The sequence below is a fragment of the Drosophila pseudoobscura genome, chromosome X (genome assembly GCF_009870125.1).
Source record: "Drosophila pseudoobscura strain MV-25-SWS-2005 chromosome X, UCI_Dpse_MV25, whole genome shotgun sequence".
In the NCBI taxonomy this organism is placed as follows: Eukaryota; Metazoa; Arthropoda; class Insecta; order Diptera; family Drosophilidae; genus Drosophila; species Drosophila pseudoobscura.
In genome coordinates, this window is record NC_046683.1 from 62,896,426 (window position 1) to 62,920,562 (window position 24,137).

Sequence of the window (24,137 nt, forward strand, 5' to 3'; positions counted from 1 at the left end):
GTCACGCAGTTTTCCACAGAATGTACATGGGTATAGGTAACTGTGTGTATGTTTGGTCGGAAGACTAAATTGCTGTGCCTCGAGTGAGCGAGTCGAGGAAGACACTTACATTTGGGGAAATATCCACAAGACCCCATCACCATTTCCACCAAGTATCGAGGGAGTTTTAAATAAAAACTCTTTGCCAAATAAAATCAACTGAAGGATTCCTTAGCTTGAAATCTGGCACCAGCAAACCGCTCCCTCGAGTTCCCATGTCTCCAGTCGACCATTACGCGGGGACAGAGTAGACGAGTGGCGGGAGAGATTCTCTCAGAGATTCCTTCCCTTTCGCCCATTTACAGTATTTGAATGACTAATTTCGCTGTGTGCCCCACCCCCAACACCACCAGCACCACCACCGTCTCTTGTATCTCTCACACGCAATTAGTGCGTGGCTTCTTGGTCAAAGCAAATCGAAGATAATTACAGCTTGTCATAATTTTAATGAAGAAGGTCGCTCAGAAGTGAACCCGAGTCAAGTCTGTGGTTCCCAGTCAAGTGAAGGGCGAAGCGAGGCGAGGCGAGCCGAGGACTTGGACTCGGACTCGGACTCGGACTGGGACTCGGTATCGGTCTCGGCCTCTCAGGTCGGGGCCATGGGATTTATTGTATTAAATCGGTCGTGGCTTAGCAGGCGACGGGTGCGGGGGACCACAAGCGTCGTCCCTCTGTAGATTGTGTCCGTATCCGTGTCCGTGTCCGTCTCTGTCTCCGGCTAGCTCTCCGCCTTTGCCTTCGCCTTCGCCCTCGCCTTTGCCGCAGCTGTCTGCGCATATTTGGTGTGCGGTTACATTTGATTACATGCCAAAAGTGCTCGCCCCCCTCTCGCCACCCGCACGCCTCCTGGGCCACACCTCCTCCTTCCAGATCTCCTCCAGCCCCCCACACCCCCACCCACACACACCCACACCCACAGAAATCTTTAATTTGACGTCGGCGTTTTGGTAAATGTCAAATGCTTGGTAATTTGTTATAAATAGCCAACTTCCGCTAGCTACATTTTGTATCTGAATCTGTGTATCTGTATCTGTGTGTGTGTGCGTTGTGTACTTCATGGATACTGGAAATGTATTTGCGCTAATTCCGAGCGCTTAGTCGCGTGTTCAAAGTTGACAAAGGTCAACAAACGCCAGAGCAAACAGAGAAATTGAAAGGCCCACGGAAAACGGAAAACGGAAAATGAATTTGTTGGGAAAACAGCTGGGCGGCACATCGAACACGTCACACCCTCTGAAAGATAGAGTATCTTTTGGCAATGCGATAAAAGATACAACATCCTAATGCTCCAAACAATCTGTGCCTAATGTTGACCAATAAAAATAAACCTTAGGAAGTCCTTAAATATCTGAATGGCACGAGTATTGCCGCAACAAATGTATCTGGAAGATAGCAGTCAAAATATCTAGTAGATTCCAATGGTTTATTTATAGGTGACTTTTATGCTCCACTTCCTTCCTTCCTTTCCATCTCTCTCCCCCTCTCTCTCTCTCTCTCTCTCTCTCGTTCGTTTGCTGTTATCAAAAATGTATCCGAAAGATACACAATAATAATAAGAACCCCCCCTTGCCGTTGGAGCAAAGGGAGCTTTACACGTTGTTGTTGTTTGTTGTTTGTTGCTGCTGCTGCTGCTTCTGCGGATGTTGCTCTTACTGTTGTTGCTGTGGATGTTGTGGATGGCGCTGAGTGACGGCCGGCAACGTTAAATGACGTTGATTATAATTATGCGGACTTGTACTTTGTGCTACACAGAGAGGGCCACGGGGCTACGGAGCTTCGACTGCCCTCTGTATCTGGTAGATACTGTTTTTGCTGCTGCTGCTGCTGCTGCTGCTGCTGCTGCTGTTGTTGGTTATTATTATTGCTGTCGTCATCATCGTCGTAGCCTTCGATGTGCAGCCGAAGAGCTGCCGTTGATGGGGCGGTCAGATGAATGATGTCTCTTAAATACAGACCGAGGCCGTAGCCCAAGCCCAAGTCCAAGCCCGAGCCCGAGCCAAGGCGAGGCCAATCGTCCTCATCATCATGATTGTTGTTGCCTGTTGTCGTCGTCAGTAACAGCAGCAGCAGCAGCAGCCGTAAAATTCAAGCCAATTTAGCCTGAGGGGCAGGTCCGGCAGGTTCTCCTTTTTTTTTGTAGCTGCCTTGCTCATTTTTGTTATTTTTGTAGCCTGGACTGGACTGGACTGCACAGCATGTTGCCCAAGACGACATTCATAAGTACAAGTGCTTCTCAGTGGCTCCTTCAACACTGAAGACGAGAGCGTGAGGAGAGGAGCCTCGGAGGAATGGCATGCCTTCAGCAAAGCTAAACTTCAGCGTCTATCTCCCAGTACAGACATCCCTGTCTTTTATCCCTAGAACGCTTCGGTCTTCTTTCGGAGGGATCTTCGCTCTACGCGTGAGTTGCACCTGAAGAATTCCGGTGGAGCATTCTTCCTTCCGCCTATCGATATGTCACGTTGCCATCTCTACTGAACCTTTTTCCGTTCCTGCGAGAGGGAGAGCGAGCACCACGGAGACGGAGGACATTCATAAGTACAAGTGCTCTTGGGCCCCGGCTCGTATAATATTATTACTTGGCGAATTAACTACAACGAAAGGAAAACAAACACAAAACTTGAAGATTGCTCTGCCGCTTGCAACTGGCTCGAGACCTGGGCCTGAGCCTGGGCCTGGGTTTGGGTTCGGGGCCGCTAAAAGGCACGAAATGGCTTCCGTAGACACATTAGTCGCTTTTACACAGAAACAGCCAGACCAGACAGAACACGGACAGAGGATGGTTCCCCAGTTGCCCCCTCCACGCCGATGGTTGAGCGCAAAAAAGATGCAACTGAATGGGGCATATAAAAGGCCTTCCCAAGCGCCGCGGCACACACACACAACAAGAGGCAAAAGAAGCGGAAAGAAAGAATGAAGCGAACAGAAAGGCACAGAGAAAAGCAGAGAAAAGAAAAAAATGAATACAAGTCAAAGACTTTGTCCAATGGTTTTCCATCATTGCACGATTTGTAGATGAGGCGCAAAGAGAGTGTGGCATGGATGGGGCAGGTACGGGGACGGGGACGGCTACAGGGACTGTGGCTGCTGCTGGTGCTGCTGCTGGTCTGTGGCTGCTGCTGCTGCTTCTGTATCCCCCAGCCGACGACGGACAACGACATTGATGAGGATGTTTTTTGCTGGTGGCACAGTGGCACAAGCACTGGAACAGCAGTTGCTGCTTGGGTTGGGAAGGGAATAGAAGGAGATCCCCATCTATTGAAAGGGAGAATAACCATTTAAAGCTGTATCTGTATCTCATACGCAATTCATTCCAACTTCTTTCTCTGATTTCCGTTTTAATTGCAATATTTAGCAAATTCATTCACACTCTTTCTCTCTCTCTCTCCCTCTCTTTCTAATGAATCCATTCTGATCTGTGCGAAATATTTGTATTCCTTTCACCTTCCATCGCTCGCTCTCTCTCTCTTGGGGGTAATCGATGGCTTTCACATTTTAATATCTCTCACCAAAATGGAATTCAATGAATCGATGCCCATGCCCCCCTCCATCCGACACTGCCTGGGCGATGTGTAATTAGTGAATTTTGGCACATTTCCATTCCATTCCCAGAGATACATACTTTCTAATCCCATCCGAATCGCAGTGTTCAGAGTGCGGGCAATTTATATCGAGAGAGAGAGAGAGAGACTGGGGGACTCCCGGCGACCGCAATGTATGTTTTCATTTAGCAGATACAAGCTGCAAGTACACACACGGCGAGATGCTACCGTCATCAGCAGCATCATCATCGTCACCATCATCATCGTGCTCATCGAAGATGCTTCATCATGTGGCAGCAGCAACGCAGAGAGGCAACAACAGCAACAGCGGCAGCAGCAGCACTCAGCCTGCTCTGCGGTTTACTGCCGCTTGATTATAAATGTACTCGTAGTACCAGGCGACTTGTATGACATGTAAGTTGCTGGATACTCGTGCATCCGTGTGCCCCACGTTGCATGTGTGTGGTTGTCACTGCACCTGTCATCCTCTCGCTCTCTGTGGCAAAAATTGCCAGAGCCAGAGGGGCACAAAATTATTATTTATCTTCGGCAGCGGCAACGGCAGCAAGGTCTTTCAGCTCCGACTTCCAACTGGGGAATTCAGGGATATATATATACAAGTATACATATGTACGTACGTATGTATATATATCCCTGGGTCCCCACTAATTACTGCACATCATTTGCTTACTCGAGTGCCTCTTCTGCTGCTGCTGCCGACCCCTGTCTCCACTCTCCTGTCTCCAGTCCCCATCTTCTTCTGCCGCCTTGCAGATTTAATTGAGTAAAAAAATTGACTAATTAGAGTGAGTCCAAAGCACTTGGCCCGGCTACTTGCCGCAAGCGCATGGCCCCTGAACACGGGGGGAAAAAAATTATATATAAAACAAGTCTGGGACTGGGCTTTGGCTTTGGCTTTGGCTTCAGCCTGGGACTACCTGTTCTCATTTATTAAGGCCTGGTCAAGAGCGGTTTGAATCAAAACTGCGCCCGACTCGCGACTCAACCCCATCCCCATCCCCATCCCAAGGTTCCTCCTTGCCGTCGTCGTCCGTCGTCCATCGTGTGTCGTCTTCGTATTTAATGATCATTAAACAAGCTGGCAGCCAATTGCACTAAAAGCTGCAGGCTACTGCAAGGAGGAGTGGCTGTGCCTGTGCCCCAGCACCAGGCCCAGACGCCGCACAGTGGGCTGAGATGGCAGGTGTTCAAAAGATACATACATATCTTCTAAAATAAGTGCACAAAAGGCATCCTCCATCATATAGTAGTAGTAGTAGTATTTCTGTGATGGAATAAAACTCTTTATTCTTAGCCACTTTTAGCCCCGATCCATACCACTGTGCCGCTATCGGGCTCTCTTTGGCTGATGAAAACTATTAGAGAAGGCTGCTGTGGAGGGGGCAGAGTGGCTGAGAGGCAGAGGAGGAGGCTGAAGGCATCCAAGAGCTGCAAAGTGGCTGCCTTTTTGTAAATTGCACCGACATTCCAGGCAGTTCTTGTCCTCTACTGTCGGCTCTCCTGTTCGGTGTCCTGTCCTTTGCGCGCAATTTAAATAATCATAAAAAATAATAATTCGTTCTATTGGATGCATCCCATCTCCCTTTGCTGCCATCGCTGCCATTGCTGCCTGTTGATTATTATAGCCTGGGTAATATCTTTTGCTCGTTAGCAATTTTCGTTTCAAATAAATAGTAATTAGTGTGCCAAAAAGAGTTTGTTCTCTTTGGGATGCCAGTAGCAAGTGGCCAGTAGCCAGTAGCCACACCTCCACCCGTCCTCCTCTTGAATTTCCCTCCTCCCACCTGGAAAAACTATTGCACAAAGCACTCTTTCAGCACTTTGCTGACGTTCCTCTGTTTTGGGCACTTTTATTTGACATTTTTCATTAAACACGAAATGAAAAAGGTTTTCTTCTGCTGGAGGTGGCATGAGGGGCGGCGTGGGGGTGTGGCGAGGGGTACTGTCGGCCTCAGAGTTGCGTTGACATAACATTTTTGTATAGTTGCTCAACCCCCCTGCCCCCTGCCCACTACCCGCGCCCAAACTCCTCCTCCTCCTCCTCCTGCTCCTGAACCTCTCAACCGCTTTGGCATGAAAGTTTGAAGGCATCTGGGGAAATATGTCAGCCTTGTTTAAGTTTTTAACATTTTCGACTGGGCAGAAAGGCAGCAGCAGCAGCAACAGCAGAGGAGTGGGGTTGGGGAGCTGAAGCAATGGGGGGCGGATTGCTATTTACTCTAGCATAATTGGCTTGTCGGCATAGTTATAGAAAAGTTCTACTTTGGGTGCAATTGGATTAAATGAATGGATATATAAACACACCCGGAGATAGATAGATACACTCTCTCTCTCCATAAAGATACATGCAGATGGTAGATGGAAGACGGCAAAGTTTGAGCAGCTCTTTTGCCTAACGAAAGGCAAACAAAGAGTACAACTTTTGCCGCTTAAAGGGAAAGATATATCACCAGATCATTAGAGATGCAGATACAATTCACACAAAAGTTTCAGACATCATTTAGCTGGGAAATCTTTAAAAGATATCGATCTTAGCTCTCCCATCAGACGTTAATATATCTATCATAAGCCCTGAACCTATCGCCCTTAGTCAATGGATGATTGATGGGAGGGAAACGGCTCTCTCCAGGTCAACGAGGGGTTAATTTGGCAACTCCTTGGGGTGTCCGTGTGTGTCCTGTCTCCCTCTATCTCTTGGCTCTGGATATTCTTTAGCATGGTGGCCATCCTTTCTTCGTTTGAAATTGGGTGCAATACCTCCTTGGTCTCTGGGACTGGCTCTTTAAGCTTGGTTTACTTTTGGCCTTGTTTGCTTTTGTTAGCCTGGCCAAATGGGATGCACAAATATCTGGAGAAAGCTTCAAGCTGCTGCTCCCCCTTGCCCACTCCCCATTCCCCTTCTCTGCCGGTTGTGTGTCATCTTTTTGGCTTATCAGCTGCGCATCATAAAATTTGCCTCTTGCTCGCTCATCTCCGTCTCTTTTTGCCCTGCTCCCCTCTCTTTGGTGGCTCTTCTAGCTTTTCCTCATTTCTGCAATTGGAAAACTCCATTCACTTTTTCCGCCAGCTCTCTTGCCCCCACCCCCTCTCCCGCTCACTCTCCCCCTGTTGCTGTTGGAGCATCATCTTCTTCTCCTCCTGCTGCTGCTGCTGTTGCTCTATTCCCAGCCGAAAACTTTCTTTTGTTTCTGTCTAAAAGTCGGGACCCCTTTACAGAGCTATCTCTGTCTCTATCTCCCTATCTCCCTCTCTCTTTCGCACTGCTCACTATTTGTAGTTGTTTGTTTGTGTGTGTTTTTTTTCTCTTTTTTTTCGTTTGGACCAACAGCAAGTGAATTTTCTCATTTTGCACTTGATATTGTTGCCGCTTTTTGCAGGCTCTGCCTCTGCCTCTGCCTGGGAAATGCCTTTGCCTCTGCCTTTAGCTGTTGCCTTGTTTTTTAACTTATTTCCACAGTACTCTACAGCCCCCCCGTTTGGCGCCCACACCCACCCAACCCCGCTCTTCTGCACCGTTCAGTGTCTGCGTGTTGCTGCCTTTTGCATCATTTTTTGAAGGTAGGAAATTTAATCTCAAAGTCGTCATCGTCAACGCCGCTATCGCCGTCGTCGTCGTCCTCGTCCTCGTCGTCGTTGTCCTGTACCTCCTGTAGTCCTTGTCACCGAAAATATTTAATTAATTTTTCGAATTTTAATTAAAAACTTTTCCGTTGCGTTACGTCATCAGGCGCTGCATCCGCAGATCACCCCCACCCCGTCCGGAGGCGTCTTCTAGGCCGCTACTTGGTTACTTTTTACCATTTTATTGGTTTAAGTAGCAGCCAAAACGAAGAATATTTGTTACCCAGGTGAAACCGAAGACAACAACTCTTCTGCCTCCGCCCCACCTCCGCCCACTCGCTGGGCCATCAATCAATTTGCTAAAGAGCCAGAGAGGAGCACAGAGCAGCGGCTGGGGCTGGGGCAGGGGCAGGGCAGGGGCAGTCCCCACCAAAAGTCCATTCCAATAAACATAAAGCAAACACTTAATTGTCTGTCAGCGTTAACAAACCGACAACACAAATATCATATGACCAGAGAGAGAGAGAGAGAGAGGGAGGGAGGGAGGGAGGGAGGAGTGAGGAGTCCCTTCGGGTCCCTTCTCGTCTCTCCCTTTGGTTGTTCCATAAGCAGACAGACACACACATATATCACCTGCTGCGCACAGATATGTATGTTTTTTTTTTTGTGTTTCCACAAAACTTGTAAGAGATGCCAACTGGCTGATAGGCCCAGACTCTCGTATTCCAAAACCAAAACCAAAGCAAAAGCAAAAGCAAAACTCTCCTGGCATGGCATGCATTTTGTTGTTATCTGTGACAAAGATCTCTTGGCCATTAAATTAACACTTAATGACTTGTGTGTGCGTGTGTGTGCGCCTGTGTGTGCGCCTGTGTGTGTGTGTGTAGGTGCGCGTCAGAGATGACTAAAGGAAAAACGAAGAAAACGACGACCAATACCACTCTCTGCAGCAGCCACACATCATTAAGAGACAGCAGGGAGGCGGTACCCAGGGCTTTCGTTACTTCTGCTGGATGCTGCTGCCTCTGCCTCCGCTGCCGCTGCCCCTCTTTGATACTCTACAAAAGGTTCGGGGCATGCCGCCTGATGACTTTGTTAGCCCTTCGCCTGAATAGAGAGTTGGCCCAAAGAATGGCACAAAAGGCCCAAAGGATCCGCACAAAAGATGCCTGTCTATGGGAACACACCTTGCCCTGCCTTGCCAGAGCAGGTCTTTTGTTGCACGTTTCGGTTATCATCATGAAAAATGGAATTATGGAGAAAGGAAATGGATTAAATGCGAACAAGAATATAGTCACAGATCTGATGGGACTGCTGACTGCTCTTTTATCGTGTCTTCCAAAAATTGTTTCTTCAAAAGGGAAAGAAAATTAAGTGAAATGTACAACGGATGCGAGTTTCTATGAAAATAATCAATTTCCAAAATGGGGGATTACCATTATAGCTGGTGTTGTGGGTGTAGGTTTTTGAGAATTGTCCAAAAATTAATTCCCATATTCCACATATCAGAATTTATGGAATTATAGCCATCTCCGTCTCCCTCTGTGGTATTCCAACTGATCCTTCGTCTGATTTATTGCCAGCAACAGCAATCAGCAACCAATACCCATCAGAAATTGAAATCCTAGAGCTTAGTTCTCGGATTTCTCTGCCACACAGAAAGACAGAGAGCGAGAGAGAGAGAGAGAGGGAGAGTATCGGAGCTTCGTTGTCTTTGATCGGTTCAGGGGTTGGGGGGCGAATATCTTTCTGATTCCATCTCATTTGTATCTACATCTCATCCGGAGTACGGAGTAGTATCTTGTTTGCAGCCATAAGTTCTCAAATTGTTTTTAGACTGACAAAATAAATGATGACAGGCGGCACGGCCCGGCACGGCGGCTTTATCGCTCTCCTCTCCCCATGCTCCTAAGTTGTTCTAATTTTTTGTTCGTTCGTTCCCCACGAGATCTCTTTAATAGAGTGGGAGGGGGGGTGATGGTTACATGCTTATATGTTAGATGAATAGATAAATATGTTTTGGGACATACTTGGAAATGGCGTTTCAGAGAAGCATTCGATGGGCGATCGCCACGGAGTGGGGGCTGTTGGGGCGGCTGGGGGACGGGCAGTCGTGTGGGCAGAAGTGGAACAAAATTTTATGTTTCTCACTTAATTTGTTATTGTCGCCTGGGAATGGGCTAGAGAGAACTAACAAACAAATTTCCTGCCATTACAAATGTTCTTCTTTGTTGGACTTTTAAATATTTTTATGATTATTTAAATGTGATGTGCGGTGTATGTGTGTGAGTGTGTGTGTGTGTGTTTGTTGGGGAATTAATTAATCGCTAAGGAATGTGGCAAGTGTGGCATAAACACAAAATCGTAGGTATTTCATTTCGAATCAAAGGAGCCAAACCGCAGGGGAGCGTAGGCAGACATGCGGGTGGTGAGAAATTTATTGCATAATTGAGCAGGACGAAGCCCTGTGGAAGGTCCGCCCCGGTGTCTGGTTTGCTTTACAGCCGCCTGGGATATGGAAGATCCTTCACTTGGGCTTCGCTTCCGATATTCCGATATTTATGGGCCTGTGGAAAGCCTCAATCTGTGGACTGGGGGGTGACGTGAGGGGGATGCGTGCGACGTGCTTTCGTTTTGTTTAATTAAGTAGCATAACAGTAAACAAATTAATTTCAATATTAACAAAGAAGATTATTGGAAAATCTCTCTCGCATTATTTACAATGTTGAATGACAAAACAAATAAATTATTAATTTTCCCAAAGAGCACAGAGCCCAGCGTTGCACATGCCTCAGTCTCTCGCCATGACAATGCAGAATATTAACGCCTGAGAGGGAGAGAGGGAAAGAGGGAGAGGGAGGGAGTGTGGGTGGGGGTGGTTTTGGCCGGGTAGGGAATGTGCACAAAGCACTCATTTGAGTGTAAACATTTTGTATGATTACAACTTCGGTTACCGTTTTAATTGTCCATGCCACAAGGCTGTCGAGGAGCAACCACCCAAGCAATTCCGCCCACTCATCCATCCATCTATCCATCCCACACCCACACCTAACCACCCATCCACCCCTACTGCAAGGCATTTTCCTCAATGTCATGCTCTGCCACAGGAGACGGGGACTGGGGGGAGCGAACCACGTCTGAATGGGGGAAATGTAGCTTGAAAACTGTGGCCTTTGTCGGCGTGGAGCTAAACTTGGCTTAGCCAATATGACAACATCTGGGAGAGAGCAGTGCGGAGAGGGCAGCGGGTAGCGGGTAGCGGGTAGCAGGAGTAGGGTCCTCGTCCTCCCAAGGGTACGCTTTGCCTGATGATGGAAAAGCAAGTCACTTGTTGAAAGGGTTGCAAAATAATGAAACAATTGCTAACAGGGATTAAATGAGCGAGAAGACCGGCGAGAGAGTGCAGGGGCAGGCATAATTGCCTTTGCCTTTGCCTTTGCCACTCCCCATCGATTGAGGAGAAGGCTATGTTTGTGGCAGAATTAAAAGATAATTTTAAAGTCCCGATAAAACTCTACTAAATCCATGAGGAGACGCCCCTCAAGATGTCTATTCAAACATTTACTCTTCACTTAGCCGCCTGCAGATGCCTCCTATAGATTCTCCCTCGATTTGAGCCATTTTTCAAGCACCTTTGCCCCCCTTTGCCTTCATACAGCATGCCATACCATTCATAAATGGCCTGATCTCTTGTCATCATATGCTTGAACCTCTCTCTGGCTCGGGCTCTGGCTCTGGCATCCTCGAAGACATTTTGCAAGACTTCAGAAGAGCTCTTGTTCCTCTTGACCTTGCCGCCCTCGCCCTCTCTGTGTGTGGGTCACCTTCTCGACTGCTGCTGACATGAGAGATGGGAGGGGGCTGAAAAAGTGCTTGGCAAACAATTAATAAAGCTCAATGTCGGTTAAGTCCTTGTAATAAACCAAAAACCTTAAGCTAGACAATTAAAGCCCAAAGCCCTGTGGATCGCTTTCGAATGGGGGCTGTCAAAGCCAGTGACGAGATATTGAACACACACAGAGACACACAGACACACGGACAGAGATAAAGAGAGAGTGAATCAGGATAGTCCTCTGTCTCTCTATATAGAGCGGAAATCTTTGGCTCATTTAAAAAATTAACTTGCAAGCACTACCGCGTCCCGCGTCCCCCGTCCGTACCTTTGCCTGGTGGCAGACACAAAAGCGATTTATTGGCCACGCAAGATAAATGGGAAAATGTTTACAGTTTCCCCGCGACCACTGCTTTTACCTCCCCCCCTCCCCCTCCCGTGCCACTCCTCTTTTGCGGAAAACGAAATGTAAGCATTTTCCGTTAAGGTTTTTCTTCTTGTTTTTGTTTTTTTTTGGTCGAAAAACTTTCGGCAGGTTTTCGGTTCTTTTACTCTCGTTTTTTGTTGTTGCTACACATGCGATAAAAATTGCTCAAATAAACTGGGGAAAACTGATGGAAAGGACAGCACCAGGAGAGCCAGGAGATCCAGCAAGGGGGGAGGGGGGTGGCCAGGGCAGGGCAGGGCAGGGCACGGCAGCGATTTCACTGAGCGACAGGGGGGAGGCGGTGACGGCGGGACTGCAGCAAAAACATCATTAGCATTACCAAATAAATCACATCCGTTTTTCAGACACACCAAGTCGTCCGAAATGTGTGATGGACAGGGGCAGCACGGGTGGGGTGGCCAATTCAGCCAAAAAATAAAAATGATAACAAGTGGGGGGGAGGTCGGCGAATATTCGGGAGTAGGCAAAAGCAGGATATGACTAGAGGATACTCTCTACAACTGGAAGAAGGGCTCAGCAGATTCGCACTCGCATCGTATCCCTGGGCTATCCCAGGGATAGCCCAGGAGATATTCTTCTTCAAAGATCCTATTCCGAGTGCTTGTATTCCTGGGGCTCGTGTCTCTCGGGAGTGCTGGCATGCCCTGCGCGTACCCTCTAGTCATATGTGTGGCCTAGCCGTGTGTTGTATGGAAAGGATAAAAGCTTTGAACACCGGAGTGCAATAAATTTCTCTCGTGACGAGCATAAAACTTTTTAAACACAGAAAGAGGCAGAGAGAGAGCAGGAGAGCGAGAGAGAGCGATAGAGGGGGCGATAGAGGGAGTCAAACAAACACAAGGGCAAGCGGCGAGTTCCGCTTAAATTCCTCGCCACACACAGATACACTGTTCTCTGCAGCAGCAACAGCAGCAGCGGCACACATGTGGCAGTGGCAGTGGCAGTGTCAGTGGCTGTGTGCAATCGCTCGCTGTTTGCTTGCCTCTCGGATACGCTTTCCCCTTTTATTCTTTTTGCTCTCTTTCTCGCTTTTATTTGTGTGCATCAGTTTGGATTTTGTGGTTTGATCCTGCATCCTCTTTCGGTCATCCCTCAGCGTCGTCTCCGTCGTCTCTGTCGTGGCTCCACCGATGATAAAGTATGCCAACTGTCAGCCTGCCCCCCTTCATGGCACGCCCACCATCTCGACGGGTCCCTGCCGCTGCCTAGCCGGCAATACATCAGTTCAGCAACTTTGCTCAATAAATTTTGCTGCACAGCACAGCAGAGCACAGCGCTCAGAAAGCGGCGCCCCGCAGTATGCTATGATTTTCAGCGACGAGCAGGATATACAGGATGTTGAGAGGAGACACAGATAGAGATAGAGAGAGAGACAGAGACAGAGACGGGAGCTGGTGGCCTAAACAAGTTGCTTACTACCAGGCGATGGGTGTTTAGAATGGGAACAGGATTCGAATGGGCGATTACCTGGCCCGAGATATTCCCAGAAACTCAAGAGTGAAAGGTTCTCCAAAGGAGGAACATCGGTAGCTATCGCATTTCTTAAGCCCTCGCCAAAAACTTAATCTGCGAGGAGCTACCGTTTAGGGAAACGGAAGCTCCCCCAATCGCTACCCTGTACTCCAAGGGGGCATGAAATTTAAACAAGTTTTGTAACAACATGAAACGTTTACATTGTTTGACCACGGGCCGAGCGAGAGACTAGGACTTTGGGGCTGTTTAACACAGAGCCAAACACAGACACACACACACACACACACACAAACAAACTCGCGGGAGCAGTCCCCCTCATCTCAACACGTCCTTCCCAAGACCACACACAGCCTGACCAATCTGACCATCCTGCGTCCTGTTTGTGTCCCGTCACAGTGGCAAATTTTATTGTTGCTCCTGCTGGGTAGGGGACGGGGAACGGGGAAGGGGGACGGTGACGGGTACGGGGCCTGGGCCTGGGCCTGTCTGTGGAAAAATCTGCATTGGACATAAATGTCAACACCCGAAGAGGCAGCAGCAGCAGCACATTGCAGGAGGGAGGGCGTGCAGGAATTCCAGGAAGAGAGAGATTTCCCTCCGTGTGTGTGTGTCGTGTGTGTGTCGTGTGTGTGTGTGTGTGTGGTGCTGTCTAAACCAATCTGCAATCAGCTGCAGCTTTGGCCGGGTCCAGGTCCTGGTCGTATCTTAATTTTTGGGCAGTGCGCTGCTGCCTTTGACGATGCGGGGAAACGGCCCCAAAAGATGCATTCGAGAGTGGCTTCCAAACGTTGCAGACATTTTTGGCCAATTGGCGAAATGGGTCAACCGAAATAAGCGCTCCAGCTCCACTCCTGTCCTCCCCCCCATGGCCAGGCCATGTGGCAGTCGTTCTCGTCCTCGTACGATAGTTGTCGTTGCAATTGATTGAATACGTGATGTCCATGCAAAAAACAAACTTAAAACCCCTCCCCCCGCGCTGGTGGATTCACGATTTCAGGATTTCACCCATTTTGAAACGAAAAGTGGTTTTAAAAACGAAATTGCCGGCGGAACTGTTTGCACATTTTTAATCAATAATAAAAGGAGAGTTCGAGTAGCCAGAGAGAGTAGGTGTAGAAGCCGTAGAATGGCCATTTGGCGTGTCTAGGCCTGGTCTCGGACTCGGGCTCCAACTCGGGCTGCAATCAGTTACGACCATCAGCCCATAGCATAGAGGAGGCGGAAGGAGCGGGCGCGAACGAGGTCAATCCTTTGCCAACACCCCGTCCCATCCCCGTCCCCGTCCACGTTCCTTCCCACACCGATACTTCCGATTGGTACAGCATATTCAATTAAGCAATTGAACAATTATCATAATTTTCAATAAGTTATGACTAAATGATTATTTTGGGGCCTCATTCCGCGGTAGCAAATCGATTGGAAATGCCCCAACTTTTTCGCTGCGGTACGGGGCAGGGAAAATGTTTTTGTGTGGAATGCCACCTCAGAATGCACCGCAGATTATCCACAGAATGTGACCCCCCGCACCTTCAATTCTGCCTATCTGCCCATCTGTCTGTCTGGGTCTCGATTCATAATTTATGTGAAAAAATACCAACAATATATTGTTACCAAATTCATAACAAAAATACAAAAAAAAAGCGTGGCGAAATGTGGTGGAAAATGATGCTTGGAATGGTGTACATATCATCGATTATTGTGCATATTCATGGGCTAATTGTTAATTAAAATTTAAATCGAAATGAGAAACTCGGTTTTGGGCTTTCGAAGCAATTTGCAAGCCTCGACATTTAATTTATTTATATTAAAAGCGAGACACAGCCAACGAGAGAGGGAGAGAAAGAGAGCTTAAAAATTGAATTTATTATTTAAAAATTCCTTATAAATCTATAAAGTTTCTCTGGAGAAACAGAGCGAGAACGAGAGAGAGAGAGAGAGCGAGGCAGAGACAATGCGTAAATTGAATAAATTTGCGTTAATTGTTGTAGCGCACCTGTGTCCTGGGTGTCCTGGGTATCCTGGGTGTTCTGGGTGGCCTGGGGACCTCCTCTGATCGTCGTGCGGTCGATTTGTGGCATATGAAAAAATATTAAGTGGCACCTTCATGCCACAGGCCCTGCCCCCTTGCCACCCTGTCCGCTTGGTCGCTTGCCCCTCTGGTCACATTGTCTGCCCTTTGACATGCAATATATAATTTTTATGCCATGGAGGAGGCCAGCTCTCTCGACTCAAACCCCAAAAACCCCAAACCGAAGCGAACTGAAGCTCATCCCAGATGCTACTGGCAATTTGTTGTATATTTTCCACTGACTGTTGTTGTTGTTGTTGTTGTTTTTTGTTGCATGGCCAGGCAGTTTAATTAATTTACATGGAATTTACAGCAAAAACAACAACAACAACAACAACAAGGCACAAGGAGCACGGCACAGGGCACAGGGAGCAGGACTATAACATGCGACATGTGAAAAGTTTAAGCGCGGACAAAAGGTGAAAAATGAAAAATAATCGAATTGACCGACCGACCACGACGCGATACAAAAATGGTCATCGATATATACAGATTCAATATATATGTTTGGACATATACATGTATAGATAAATGCAGGATCAAACGGTGATTCACATGACATCCGACATTTTCTGGTAGCAGAAACGGCGTGGCACCACCACCAAAGCCCGGCAGCCACGTGTCGTGTGTGTTGCATACAATTTTAATTAATGTAACTACAAAATGTTAGGCCACTTCACCTCACCTCACCACCCCCACCCCTCCCCGCCACTATAGGCTATCCCCCAGGCCTTAGGCTCGGGCTTAAAGTTTGACGAATGGCCGATGGCTCCGGGCCGGACAAAACTTTCGAACTTTATTTGTGTTTAGAAAACTGTAAAACTTTAACTACTTGAAATGGGGAGAATAAATAAAACATGCTCTGCTCTATCTCTCCCTCTCGGCTGGAGAACCCTTCACAGATATTCTTATCGATTGTGTCCGAAAGGACCTCATCATTAAGCTCTCAATCATTAAGCCGTTTGGCATTGTCCGAAATCGCACCATAAATACGTTGCAAAGGGAGGGGGGAAAACACACAGTAAAACAGTAAAACATTTTCATTCATTGCAGGACTTAATCCGCAAGCGGAGCTGGAAAAGTGCAAAAATATTTGGCCAACAAATAATAGCAATCCAAAATCTAAATATAAAATTTTAACAAAAGGACAGACCGACCGGAGCATTTGGCCAAGCATAAAGCAGAAGATTTATTTTTTTCGTAGGCCAGGGCTACGGCAATGAGTATTTAGCCCGGTTCTGTATCTACTCCACACACACACACATATGTTAATGGGGAAGACATTTCTCTATCTGTATCTCGGTCTCTGGTTCTGGGTCCTGGGTCCTGTTCTGACTCTGTCTCCGGTCCTGTCTGTGGCTCTGTGGCCGTATTCATTTATCAAAAATAATATATTAAATTGCCAACATTGAATGATATTTTAATTTGCATCTTCGTCTGAATGTTTCCTTTTGAATAAAACATTAAAATGTGAACATTTACTCTCTGTCTATGTCAATGTCTGTGTCTGTCTCTCTCACTCGCTCTCTCTGTCTCTGTGTGCGTGTGTGTGTGTGTCTCCCTCTTATCTTTATTTATTCAAAAGATAATTTTATGTGTTCCGCAGTCGAAGCATAAAATTACTATGTCGAATATTGTTTGAGCAAATAAAAACGGAACTGAATAAGAGTCACATGCAAAGTGTGGGTGGGGGTGGGTGGATGCTGAGCGGATGGAGAGGCATGCATCACCCAAAAAATGGCTGCCTAACTGTGTGCCTGCCTGTGCGTGTGTGTGTGGCAGGAAATGGTATGCAGACGATGAGAAAACGGAAACGGCAGCAGGACAAAGTTCATTTACATTTATATGGTCTGCTTACAATGTTAACGCTCGTGTACGAGTACTCGAATATGAGGGCATGTGATGTGCAGTACCTCATCCTCGTCCTCGTCCTCGTCCTCATCCTTATCGTTAGTCCTGTCCACCCCCTCAAACATTATCCAGCTCCCCCCCCCCCCCCGTCCCCCACCCCCCATTCCACTTCCTGGTCATGTTTGAAGAGTCAGTGAAGAGTCAGCCATCCTCTGTTCTATTTGTCTATCTCTCTGCCTTTTGCCAACTGATAATCTTTATTGCAGTGAAATATTTAATTTAATAAAAGCCCAAGCTCCTCCTATTTACAGCTCCCCTCTGCCCCTCTGCCCATCTGCCCCTCTGCCCATTGCTCTCCGATCCCACCTCCTATCCGCTCCCTCTGTGCATACATATTTTACAATTTATTTAATTTATAGACTCTTCTTCTCCCTTTTGTTTTTATTGTTTCAGCAGTGGCTGTGTGTCTGTGTGTGTGCGTACGAGGAAAAACCAACTCAAAAAAGCGTATAAATGATAAACACGCATAAAATATGCCAAAACAACAATTGAAAAGGAGGGATCAGAGGGCAGGATAAAACAGGATTGCTAGCATGCAGCAAGCGAGCCAATAAGCCAGATTTTTGTTGTTCTTGTTGCTGCGAAAGGACATACCGTATACTGACTATCAGAGGCAGATAATTATCCAAAATACACAGATCTAATATATATACGGGCAGAGTTCAACAGTAAAACATCTACATACATCTACAGCTCTTTCTAGACAGTGCCTATGGTTGTTGTTGGATTCTGGGACCGACTCAGCTGCCCAATGCCCAGGAAGAAGCGGAAGAAAGCCCTAAGGAGAATTGAAGTACTAGTACCCCGTGCGAGGATGCAAAGGATCCAGTTACTGGAATACGATATGGAACTATACTTTCAATAAACCAGAAATGATCAATGCTTTGGCTGATCATCGATTGCTCAGTATAAATGAGAACCGAATACTTATAGTATATGTGCGTATCTTCTATCTTCTCCCTGTCGAATCCCCCAACTGATCTGCCAGATATTTGGCTAGATAGATCATCCGTTCGACGACTCATGCCGACTGAATCCATGACCTACGAAATATTCATGGACTCATTTCTCAGTTCCCTTTTTTATGGCAAATCATTTGTTGTTGTCATTGTTTCTCTCTCTCTCTCTCTTTCTTGATGCTAGGCAATTTTTTATGATTTTTCATTTTTACAATATTCAGAGCATGAAATTTGCATACAATATTTGTTGTGTGTGTGTGTGCCCTGGAAAAATTATTATTTGCCGAGTTAGAAAATGTGTCGCGTTATAATCAAAAAACAAAAAAAAAAGAAGGAGAAGGAGCAAGCTTGTTGAGTGGGAAATCAGGAGCAGGCGGAGGAGGGGTGTGCAGTTTTTGGTTTTTGGGTTTCGGTTTTTGGCAGCCGACTTGGCGCCTTTTGTTATGGCCGCTGATAAATTGTGGCTGATACAAATGCAAAATAAAATGAAATAAAATAAAATACAAGGGGAAAAACACACACACACACACATCCATAGAGAACAGCGAGAAGTGTGCAGCAGCAGCCTGTTTACATATTTACATATTCGTGTAGATGGAGAGGGGTAATCGGGGTGCGAAAGAGAGGGAAGGGATGCCTAGACAGAGGGAAAACAGTAAATAAATAATGTGGTTAAAATATTTTGCCCCTCATGCGATAGGAGCCGATTGTGAGTGCGAGTGTGAGTGCGAGTGCGAATGAAGTTTGACTTTGAATAATGTTTGGATTGTCTCTGGCAGCAGCTGAGAGAGTGTGAGTGAGAGTGAGAGAGAGAGAGAGAGTGCAAAACAGGGACAAAACAGGCTGTCCTGTCGCTGTTTCTACTGCTGAAAATAAATCGAGAAATTATAGAACTGTGACTGCTATAAGAAATGGTCCAAGAAACGGAGAGCGGAGACCCGAGACCAAAGAGCGGAGAGCGGAGACTAAGCGTGGCAAGATATATGACTGTCAGTTAAGAAGAAGAAGCAAGCTTTGGGCTCAGCCTCAACCTCAATTCCTCTTTCTCAAAGGTGCCACATGTTTCAGCAACAACAGCCATAGCAACAGCAACATCTGTTGGCCTCATAGTCAGCCCAAGTTCGGGGCAAAAGTTGTCAGATAATAAGCTATACGAAAAAACAGAGGTAGATAGACTTCGACTATGGAAATGACCTAAAGACGAGCGGAGAAAAGAGGACAGTGAGTGAAGCCTTAGCATAGCAAAAGAGTATCCAAGAGGTCTGATCTGAGGCTACGCTTATGCTGAGTCCTAAGCCAAGGACAAGAAAATCGTGTACCGAGACTTACTGTGTGTATTGGAAGGGTGGCTTGGCCCCAAAAGACCATGTAGCTCCCTCCACCACTGAGCAATCGAGACCACCCCGAGAGGCCCTGGGTTGTCCCCTACAGGGTATCCTTCCTAATACATTCAATAAGCCTACCCCACGGACATAAAAATTGTTTTCGTTCGTGTGTGAGTTTTTTATATGCCGATGGCCGGCAGGGCATAAAATTGTTTATTAACAAATCAACAGCAATAACAGCAAAAACGGGGCCCTCGGGCGGGTATGAAAGACAAGGTTATGGCAGGACAACCAGGACGAAGACGGAGCCAGGAATGCAAGGACTTTGACAAAACATTAAAATCAGCAAAAATTGTTATTTGTTTCTCCCCGTTGTTGTTGTTGTTGTTGTTGTTGTTCCTGCTGTTGCTTTTGCTGTTGCTTTTGATATGCCCCGTGGCATTTTTCAAATCGCTCGACTTACGAAAATGCAATAAATTGCAGACGTAGTAGGGATTTTTGCGCATAAATTTTACACAAAAAACAAAAAAAAACGAAAAGGAAAAGGAAAATAAGAAAACTCACCGACTACCGACTACCGACTGATGATGATGATGATAAAAACGGAATGATGTATATACCGAATATATATAAATATATAATATAAGAAATATACTAAGTATATATGTATAAATGAGAGGCCAAGACGAGGACCCCCACACACACACACACATAAGAAAGGAAAGAAATATTTATCAAGAAAAAATGCCAAGGCAGCTCCAATGATTGGAGCAGCAGCAGCCGCCAGAGAAGGGCTTGATGGCTGTGTGGGTGTGTGGCTGTGTGGGTGTGTGGGTGGGTCAGGGGTCGTACGGTTTCAATATTTATGCATTATGGATATTAGTTTGAACCACAGGAAAAATACCATTAAAAGCAAAAGCATGAAGTCGATTACGCGCCAAAAGCAAAAATTGCAAGGGCAGAAAATGTATGGCCGTTGAAGGAGAAAAAGAAGGGTGCTCAAGGCCCCAATCCTTCGTCGGATGGGGGACTGTGCGGGCGATGGAACGACGACGAAGCATTTTGAAAGTGACAGCCACGGCAGGGACGGCGGCAGTCAAAGCCAAAAGAAAGAGAGAGAGAGAGAGCATAGAAAAAAATCAATTTACTTGAATATTTCTTCTTGGAGACACGCATCCCCAGCAGAAGAAGATTGGAGCCTGGTAGCTGGTGCTTCTGCTGGAGGAGCAGCAGCAACAGCAGCATCTTGAATGTGACAAAGCCTTGAGGGAGTGCCAGAGGGGTGGGTGGGTGGTGGGGTGTAGAGGGCGACGTTGGAGCGACAGCAGCAGATGCTGCTCCAGAAGATGCTCCTCCTACTTCACTACCAATGTTGCTGGCATTTTTCTTCTTTCTTAGATTGCCAGCGACATTTCGACTGAGTTGCAGGATTATTGTGCGGCATGGCTGAGTGTGTGGCACAGGCACGGTCACGGGCAGGGGCAGGAGCAGGAGCAGGGGCACCGGGAACAGGAACGGAAGTAAATCATAGGGGAGCGATGGAGGCAGCGGGACAACAGAGACAATTTGTTTGACGTGCAACGTGTGGCGAGCGGAACTAACGCACGTTTCGCCCTCCATAGTCCCTCCTCCTCCTCCTGCACCACAGCTCCACAGATCCAAAGGGATTTGTGTGTGTGTCTGTGTGTGTTTGTCTAGTGGTTACATCGTTAGTGGAGGAAAAAGTGTCATGGAATTTCGCAGTCATCAAATCAGAAACAGAAGCAGCACAATATCTATCGGAATCGATGAGAGAACAACCACCCCCCGTTACCATTCCGAACTATCAGGAGTACTTTTCGTCCTAGAATCGATGGCTGTTCCAGGAGCAACCCTTTCGCGGACCCCTTAGAGCACTATCTATCCGATCGGAATTCACTTTTCACGGCTTTTCTCACCTTCCTCCCCGTGGCTATTGGCTAACCCTTACGCGCTCGTGCATAATTATACCGGAACTAGACCTGGAAGTGCCCTTTATTCCTATATATTTGTAGGCTATCGCTATCGAGAGCGAACCACTCGAGAACCCATCAGCCCCTGACCATACTTTCGCCTAATTTATGCCTTACCCCCCTCCACACCCCTTCACACGCGACCGCTTCCGCTCTGGCCGCACATAAATATTCATCATTAATACGCTTTACGCTTTCGGCGGCTACTGTCAGCCGCCCTGTCCCTGTCCCTGTCCCTCGCTATTGACATTGCCCCCTCCCCCTCCTGCCAATGGAAAGGCAACCCTCTCCTGCCAATAACCATTTAATTAAAAGAGTTTGGAAAAAAGGAGAACGAGAGGAGAAAAAGTTTTTATACTCGTAGTATTCCCGGCGACTCAAATTAAGCGAAAATTCTATTAAAAAAGGGCACAACCCGGAGAAGAGCAAACAAAACAATGGAAAACAAAATAAACATTTGCTAGTTCCCCTCTCTCTCTCTCTCTCTCTCTCTCTCTCTCTCTCTCTCTCTCTCTCTCTCTGTCTCTCTCTTTCTCCCTCCTGCTATCCTGCTTCTAGTTTGCGTAGTTATTTCGTAGAGACCCCACGCACCCATCGTTAATTTTTATGGATACGACTCGAAAGTCGTGGAATTTTATGACTTTAAAAGCTATTTTAGAGGCCTCTACGCGTAGTTTTATTTGACAATGTCTCCACCCCCCACCCCGCCCAACTCCTTCCTCCTCCCACTGCTGCTGCATAAAAATTGGCGCACAATATGGGATGGATGGAACGAGAATGGGAACCACTTTGATTCCCGAACAACAAGGTTAACCGTGGAGCGATTTTAATGGGGCATTACATGGATGCAGGTTGTAGCTCAAGGGTTAACTGTGAGCCGAGCCGAGCCGTGCCACACACACACACACACACACAGGGCGCACAGGGAGCGACGGTAAGGGGAACTTCTGTGGGGAAAAATGTGATAAGGAAAAGTGCTACAATAAAATGGTTAAAGACCAGCCATTAGCCAAGTTAACTTTGGCTATGTCTCCCCTGCCCTTCCACTGGATCAAGGTGAGTGCGAGGCGGTCTCCCAAGCTGTAGCTGAGTCATCTCGGCATCTCCGTGGTAGACCCGATAAGAACTCCCGATATCTAGTCGCCGCAACCGCAACAGCAACCGCCGACGTTGCCGTTGATGGAATATTAATGAAAGACCACTTTTAGGGTCAAATTGGTAGCAAATGGAATTAGTAAATGCCCTAAAGACCGCGATAGGTCGCCCAGATAAAACTGTCATAATTTAAAGCAAATGGAAATGCATTACATATACATATACATATACAGATGTAGATGGGGAGAACTGTGTGGTTTATTCACTATCACTTACTCATTTAAGCAGAAATCACATCTGTATGAATGGTTTACGAACCTGCAATGAAAATAATACATTTGTAGGAGTATTAGCAAAAAATTGTTGTATCTTTGTGGATTAATATTAATATTAATATTTATTCGTTTGTTGGTTTGTTTGTGTTTACGTTCGCCCACATTACACAATCATTTGAAAAGAGATTTCGCTCTATAAATGTGAATGAGACTTGTCAAAGGCAGGGCCCACAACTTGATCAAACAAAAAAGCAGAAACGATATGGAACGATATCTGTTTATCTGCATGGGAGATGGTGTGTGCCGGCTGGTGGCTCTCCCGAGAGGGGGGTGTGCGGTGGGGGGGAATGTTGCGCAATAATTTTTGAATAGTGTGTAAACATTTGCGAAATGCATAAAGTCAACTTCCGGCTGTAAAAATATGTATGCACAAGCAGCAGCTCTGCAAATATTGTCATAATCATCCTCTACAGTCACTGCCATCAGGCATTTGTCTTTGTCATTGTTTGTTGCATAAATATATGTTTCAATTCGCCCCCAGAGAGAGCGAGACAGAGCGAGAGAGAGATAAGGCAGTGTATAGAAAGAGAAGGCGAGACAAATTGCATTTAGTTAGTTTGTCTCTGTCTCATTACTTGAGCGGAGATTTCACTCAACCAACACGCAGGGGGAGAGGGCAGAACAGAGCGCCAGAGAGCGACAGAGAGCGAGGGATATGATGAGAGACTGCGGCCATAAGAAATGTCAAACAAAATAGAGAGACTGCAGCGCAGAGCAGAGCAGAGCAGAGCAGAAAGTGTAGTTTGTGTTGTTTTTACTTAACTTCATTCCACACAATTTCCCGTTGCATTACAGCGAACGACTGAGAGACGAGCGAGCGGAGGGGGACAGGCAGCAGGTAAGGGAACAGATGGAAAACGAACCAAAATATACGTACATACATACATGCACGAGTACGTACGAGCCTGTATGCCCATTGAAATATCCAACTGAATGAATTCTCCTCTTACATGCAAACAACCTTTCCTTTGCTCGGAAAGGGGAAGAAGGAGACGGAGAAGGGATCAGCTTCGAGCAGGTGAAGAAACACGTGGGAAACGAAACAAAACTAAACAGTACAGCCGAGAGAGAGAGAGAGAGGCAGGTGGATATTGCGACTCCACGTGTACCCCTCATTGATTTATAAGTTATTATTGTTGATGATCGGCACTTTAAAATCCGACTCTTCTCTTTTGCTATGTCTCGATCGTCGGATCCTCCGTTAATTCTTATCTCCAAACGAATGTCTAGCTGTTGTGGCCCTCATACCAATCACACTCCTTTTTACAGTGCAGAGTACGAGGTATCCAGCCGCTGCCAGAGCTCTCAGCAGGTAACGGGAACACGGAACAGAGCCCGAAATCGAAACAAAATCTACGATTTATGTGATTCATTGATTCTTTTTTTGTTTTTTTTTTTTTTTGTTTACTTCAAAGACTGATTCCGCCAAAAAAAAAAACACAACGCAAGACAACAAAAAATTACTCATCCAGGTTTAACAAAGCCGCAGAGCAGCGAAGAGCAGCAAATGATTCATACTTGGTGAGTCTCTAATCAG

At 46.6% G+C, this 24,137-nt stretch overlaps 1 protein-coding gene and 1 long non-coding RNA gene across 2 annotated transcripts in view; one reads left to right on the forward strand and one right to left on the reverse strand.

Moving 5' to 3' along the window:
• Positions 1-24,137, reverse strand: part of olf413 (DBH like monooxygenase olf413) — a 126,764-nt gene that overhangs the window by 71,294 nt on the left and 31,333 nt on the right. The gene's annotated exons all lie outside the window — the stretch shown is intronic.
• LOC117184461 (uncharacterized) lies at positions 23,172-24,094 on the forward strand. The gene is made up of 2 exons (XR_004469829.1): positions 23,172-23,912; positions 24,016-24,094. It is a non-coding gene; the product is annotated as an uncharacterized lncRNA (long non-coding RNA).